This window comes from Pezoporus flaviventris, unplaced genomic scaffold (genome assembly GCF_033815535.1).
Source record: "Pezoporus flaviventris isolate CSIRO_AGI_PZ_B2104156 unplaced genomic scaffold, CSIRO_AGI_Pfla_v1 ptg000002l, whole genome shotgun sequence".
Lineage (NCBI taxonomy): Eukaryota > Metazoa > Chordata > Aves > Psittaciformes > Psittacidae > Pezoporus > Pezoporus flaviventris.
In genome coordinates, this window is record NW_026892550.1 from 81,018,018 (window position 1) to 81,024,967 (window position 6,950).

Consider the following 6,950-nt stretch of genomic DNA (forward strand, 5'->3'; position numbering starts at 1 on the left):
GCAACTTTGTCTTATCTGGATGTTACAGGATGCCCAAGAAATAGAGCAAGTTCTGTGAAAGGAGTTTTACATCAAGAAAAATATTCATATATGTTTACCTTTCTTGTGAGCTATTAAATAGTTGATCAGCCCTGCCTGTTATCAGGAACCAGCAGATATATTTGATATTAAAATTTGCTGTAGTTTCTAATTGTGCTTATTTAAATTGTAGCCTCTGTGTTTCCTTCTAGATGCAGCTTGCTTCTCCAATTTTATCTGTGAACAGAGAAGGTCAAAGGCACACTGACAGTGGAGAAAGAGAGAGGGTGGGAATTTCCATCTGTCTTTAACACCTTCCCCAGCCATAGAAGACAACCTGCTTAAGATAGGTACATATTTATAAGGGTAATCCTCAGTAATTCAACTGTATTTTAAATTGTAGAACCATCCAGGCTTTTTGTCTCCCCAAAAAACGAAAAGAAAACCATCTAGAAGAGACTGGGTTCTGTCTCACTCCACAATCATCCACAGACTTTAGTACTTTTCACCTCTAAAAAATACTGACTTCCTCTGACCCTCAGAGTCTTTATTGATTCACAGAAATCTGAGTCATACTTACAGGAAACATTTCTCTCTCTGAAATTTACAATAGGAGCTGCAATTTTGCAAGATAACATCCTTCTTTTCTCCCCTGGCATCCATGCTCATTTTTTTTCTCTGTCTTCATGGTACGAGGTTACAATATCCCAGTATAAATGCGCATGCCTTAAATCAGTGCCTTTTGACTCCCGTTTCCCAAATGGCCTCAATAAGCAGCCTTTTTGCATTAGCAATATTTGTTTCCTACACAAAGATAATAATATTAGCTTCTGTGTTCTACTTCCCAACCACAGGTATCGAAGCATTTTACAGAAGAGTAAGCATAGCTGCTCCCCTGGCTCTGCATAGCTCATGTGCTCTATAGCATCAGAAGGCCATGAACAGGAGTACCTCAAAGTTTCACCTTGAAACCAATGAAGAAAGCCCTTCTGAGGTCTGTAGTCTGATTTGTTACCTCTTCAGCAAAAGTTACCCACGGCTGAGCAGCAGTGTGAAATCCAAATTAAGGCAAAAGAACTGTTTCATGCATTGAGCTGAAGCGCCCCATTATTTTACCTGCTCCCTGCCTGTATTCCTGCAGCAGCATTTGTGCTGCAGCCCTTTTACCACGGGTACCTGCGGGTGGGATCAGCAGCCCTGACCCAGCCTGGTGGGATACTGCTGCCAGCCCTGGATGCCTTCCTACTGTGCTCTCCCTTTGCAGTGAGATGCTCTGCTTAAAGAAAGGGCTCCTAGCATCTTCTCCCTGCTTCATGAAAACCCCAGCCGATCAATGAAACATCAGCACATGACTAAAGCAATCGGTCACACGGTTTGATTAATCATGTCAATTACCAGGTAACTCAGAGTAAACAATTTCAGAAGCAACTCACTGAGGAAAATGGGCCTGCAGCTAGGTAAGAATAGGTCAAATCACTTGAAATCATAAATATATTCATAAAAATCGCATTTCATTCACAAACAATTTACTTCCTAGGGGGTGAATTTCATTCAAAGAAGAGAGAAAAGGCAAGATTCAGCAAGTCTATTATTGGCACAGTCAGGTATTCTAATCACTGAGGAAAGCATTTTGGCAGGATTGAAGAGAATGTTACATATTATATGTAAATAGGAAGAAAATCTGTAGATTTATGAGGTAGGCAATAATGTTTGCTATTTAATTTCAGTCTTTAACATTTTAAGATCTTAAGGGTCAAAAAGACTGTTAAGCACAAAGAATAGTATTTTGCAGGATTTCTGCTTTTCATTTTTGCCTTCCTGTACATTCTTCAGTAAGTGTTTTTGATCAACCTATTTTGACCAGTGCTGGGGGAGTGCAGAGGATGACAGCTCATTGCAGACATTCACCTAGATTAGATGGGGACAGCTGAGGGAGAAGCCAAGTGTCTGTCCTCTCTCCATGAAGCACACTCCTGCTGATGTCCTTACCTGGTCTCGGTGGGAACACCCCAAAAGGTATGCTCACACAGGGCTCAAGGAAGTATAGTACATATGAGGGCACACATTGCCCAAATTGAGTAGGGAGTACTCAATTTACCACCCTAGTAAAGTAGGGAGGTTTATTCAGTTCTGGACTTCCTATGTCCTAAAGGAAATCATCTGATGTTCTGAGTCTTCTACAAAGCAGCAAGTTTTTTATAGGGGAAAATCTCCCGCAGTTTCTGAAAAGAAACCAAAGTTTGAGCTGAAAAAAGCTGACATATCATCTCCTGCCCTGATCCACATGGTCCTTACAAGGTAGTCTGAAGTATCCTGAAGGAGTGTGGGGAAATCTTGTGCTTCAGAGGCATTTCAGAGCCTAGGGATTGTCAGTCTCCAGTGGGGGTGACAGGGGAAAAAAGAATAAAATAAATATCCATCACTGTTAGCACTCTGCAAAGGAGTCCCTACATTAGCTTAGCCAAGGTTATCAAGTCCATGACAAATATGGGGTTCACTTTCTTATGCTTGCAGACAACCCACAAGTCTCAAAGTGCCAAAGGAACTAAATTGCTATGAAATTAGAGTCATACAAAACTACATGCAACAATAAAACCCAGAACAATCTTCATTTCCATGGCATTTCTGTCATAATTAAAAATATTCATAGAGCTTTACGAAGCATGAAATTACCTTGGCATTTCCATATCATAGAGTAGAACCTTGGCACCAACTTGGGATGAAACTCTGAATCCCCAGGAGGCTGCACATCACACATCAAACAGGCATCTGCAGAGCTGTGCAAGTACACACCAAATGCCTTGTAAAAACAGAGGCAGCTACGAAATGGCTGGAGCGGTTCCGATGCTTTTGGACAAGACAGCTCCGGCATTTTCTGTCAGCTTAGGAAATCCACACAAAGCAGGAGGTAGATCAATAGTGTAGAAAACATCAAAATGACATTATGGGGACTTTGACAGAGGTAATTTGTTTCCAAGCATAATAGCTTCAGCTGCAATAATTAAATGTGGAGTTTTACTCAAGCCGTGCAGGGAAACAGACCCTCTGAAGCAGGCTGCTAGCTGACATGACCTAAATACACGCACAGGGCTAAAACCCACTGAAAACAAAGGCACCTGGGTACAGTAATGCTCAGAACCTGACTATAACCAGAAGTAACTAATAAAGGGTGATGCTGACAAGATCTGATATATCTTATATCATCTATTCAGCAAAGGAAGTGGAAATGTGGAATTCCCATTCGAAATGTGAGAAGTGTCATGACTGCTTTCTGGCAACAGATTGCTCCATTAGAGCATCATATTCCTGCAACAAACAAGTCAATGGCACAGTTTATAGGAGAAATACCATTTATTCAATGTAAAAGGCTTAAGGTCTGCAGAGTTCATCTGGTCAAGCTGAAAATAATTCACGTGTTCCAAGAATGCTTCAGCTTTGAGGTTCCCACCTATTTTCAACCAATCCCCTCTTGGGCAGTACAACACTTCCCCTCTCCAAGTCTCATTAGATATTTGCTCCAAGGAATTTTATTCAGGCCTGCTTCTAACTTGGGAAGCATGTTGATCTTGGACAGCTTGAAATTAAGGGGACTCCCTTATTTCCATAGCACACATAGATGGTTAGCAGAAAGGCACAGATACATGGTGGAGTTCAGAATAGTGAGACACAAATTTAAGTAAGCTTTGTTGCAAATGTTGGACCATGAAAGCCCTTGTGAGAGGATGCATATTAAAAAACAAAACGAAAGCAACAAACAAAACTCTTCACTTTCTGTCCCATCACTGGGTGAAACAAGCAATGTTGTAACATCAAGGTGGATTTGAATGCATTGCCATCAAAGTAATTCCATTTGACAGAGATGAGAAATGGGATCCTATTATATATGGCAGCACACTTTACTGCAAAAATCTGACCGTGCCAGAAAAAAATCCAGCATATTGAGGTCAGCTGAAATCCCTGTGGAAGAGAGGATGAATCTAAAGAGGCCGGCAATACCCAGGTGAAAACACAGATATTCAGGATAATTTTCATTGTATTCTGAAACTCAGAGACTTATCTGCAAGACTTCTGTGAATCATCCTCATGACACTGACCCATCCAAGCTGAATCAAGGTATTTCATCATTTTAAAGGCGTAATATTGATTCAAGTAGTCAGCATGACAGGAATCAGAAAGATGATTACTGTGCTGACAACAAGTTCGTTGTTGCAATGACAGGAAAAAAATAAAAGCCGGACTGTGTAGCCAGAAAGGCACAACTGAGCCTAAAAATGCATGTAGTCTTCCAAGAGTCTCACAGGCAGAGTAGACACTGAAGATACTCAAGATATCTGTGTTCTTTTCGCTGGAATGGCATTAATAATGCTAGAAAATATTTTCAAGGAAGGAGCTCAAATAATAATGGAACCAAAAACTTGCTGTTAAGATCCTTAGCCATGCAGAATGCACACCGGTGGACATTAAAGTTGATGCTTACTAAGTCCTCACTCAAAAAAACCATAATTAAGCAAGAGACTGGCAGATAGCCCAAGGAGTAAGTGAAACCCTTGTCTGGTAGCAACATATTCAAGTCCTCCAGATTTCAAATAAGACATAGAGGAGAGACGTAGCAGTTTGGGGTCTTGAGATCAGTCACTATCAGCAGATGAAGTACTTGCTTTTGCCTCTCCTGCCCATATGCAGTGCTGTAGAAAACCAGCACACGTATCTTAAATACCTTCTTTTGTCAGGCTGTGTTTTTCATTAACAGTACTTGTCTTTTGTGGTTACCACTTCTTTACCTGGGCACAGATGTACAAATATTGCTGTCTTTTATGGGTTTTGTGCTTTGTAGCCATTTACACCACTGTCCTAGCCTTATTTTAAGTATGCTGACCTACTTATTCACTTGATACTGCAGCTTCACTGAGTACCACTTATTGGCGTCTGTTAATGTAAAAACATCCTACTTTCTTTTTTTATTCAGGCACTTTCTATGTACTTATAAAGCAAAATAAAATCATCAAATGAGAATAGGATCAGTAACCAGCTATTAGTGTTTTACATGCAAGTCTGCAAACTATTATGGCACTCATTTTTAGTACGAGCCCTCCAATAACCCTGAAGTATTTGAATGTTAGTGTCAGTGTAATCAAATTATTTTAATTTTCAGTAAAAATGCATAACATTAAAGCTTTATCAGATTACACTTTGTTTCCATACACCTTAACCTATGCCAAGCAATATTTTGACTTTCATTTGAGTGTGGAAGCGAGCTCCGCAATATTAATTAAGCCTTAAAATCTCTCTCCATAACAGGAAAATATTACTATCTCCATTAAACAGATAGGTAAAATGTAGTCAAACTGTGTTTAATGACTTGCCTGACTCAATGATAAATCCAGGAATAGAGCCAAGAAGTTCACTTTCCCAATTCCTTCTGCTTTATCAGTGAAAAACATTATCTGACTGGGGGTAAGTGTGCTCTGGGTAAACATGCATGAACTGCCTCAATGTGTGTTGTTTGTAAGGCACAGAAGCAAAATTCACTATTTTTCTCTTTTGGTCATATATAAGGAAAGACTCCATCCAGCCATGTTCTAATTAATATAGGAAGATGGTCAATTAAATATGTTGACATCAAAGCTAACATTTGCTGACAGTGTATACCATCTTGTTAAATTGAAGGAATTAATTATAACAGTTTGTCAATGTCAGGTTCTGAAGTAGAGGCTCCCAAAGCAACAAATGCATCATTGTACCTTGTTTGATCTAATTTTCCTTTGCTGACAAAGTCAAATATGAATGTGCCAATGTTTATGAACTATAAAGCTTTTCCAAATCCATGCATTATTGTCTGACTGTATTTTGCTAAAGTAAAAATCAATACAAGTGCAGCACACTAAATTAGACTAACTATAAGCGATACAGTGAGCATGTAATATCAGTGGTAGCCTTCTGAATATATTAGTGTCTTGCAGCAGAATTAATTAAATTGGTATCAAAGATAACTGTATTGCTTAATATTCTACAGTGAGTAAGGAAAACCCTTCAATGAATTTAAGATCCCCTCAGGAACATGAATGTCATTGAAAACTAATAGTTGCTAAAGTATGCCTATGCAAACTTGGTAAGATTTTAAAAGAATTATCATTGAATTGGTGGGATACATCTATTAATTCCATTGCTCAGGTTAGTCAATGTATTGGGAGGGACATTGAGATGTGCCTCTGATTTAGAGGGATGGGGCAAGGACGTACATTAGACTACTGTTCCACCACTAGGTGGAACAAAAAACACTTGTGTATGGATGTATAATCCATTCACTAAGTACTACAAAAATTGACACTGACAGTATAAATCTTCTCACAGCTGTAGCCATGATGTCCCTCTGGACCTTGTTTGTGAGTGAAAATAAAGCTAAGCATCAAGCATAATCTTCCATAAAACTGAAAACAAGTTTGAAGTCATCCAATCCTTTATTCCCTTACTTATTAGGGTAAAGAAGGGGAAGAATATGGCTGAAAAAAAGCTTCAGTTCTGTTCTCCTGAACTTTGTTTTTACCTCTTTTATAGGCAGAAGCACTGCAGCAGCTTCACAACAGCGCCTGTTACTGCCATACTTCGTCCTCTCCTTTTTTTTGTCTGTGTTACTCCACACCAGTTCTGCAAGGCACAAAATGCATAACTGATTACTCCTGTACACATAGACATGCTCACTACCTTCATGCTTTATTAACCTCTCTTTAAGGCCCAGTTTCACACCTGACAAGTTGCTTAGTTATCCCAGGGTCCTGACTGGGTATGTATTGAGTACCTTTACCTGACAGAGAAAGGCTGGGGTAGGCATGTTTGCAGAGCCCAAGGGCTCCACCTCAAGATTAAGCAAAAAAAGGAAAGGAGACCATATTCAGGGAAAAGGAACGGCTACCTTTGACATAATCCATCCACAA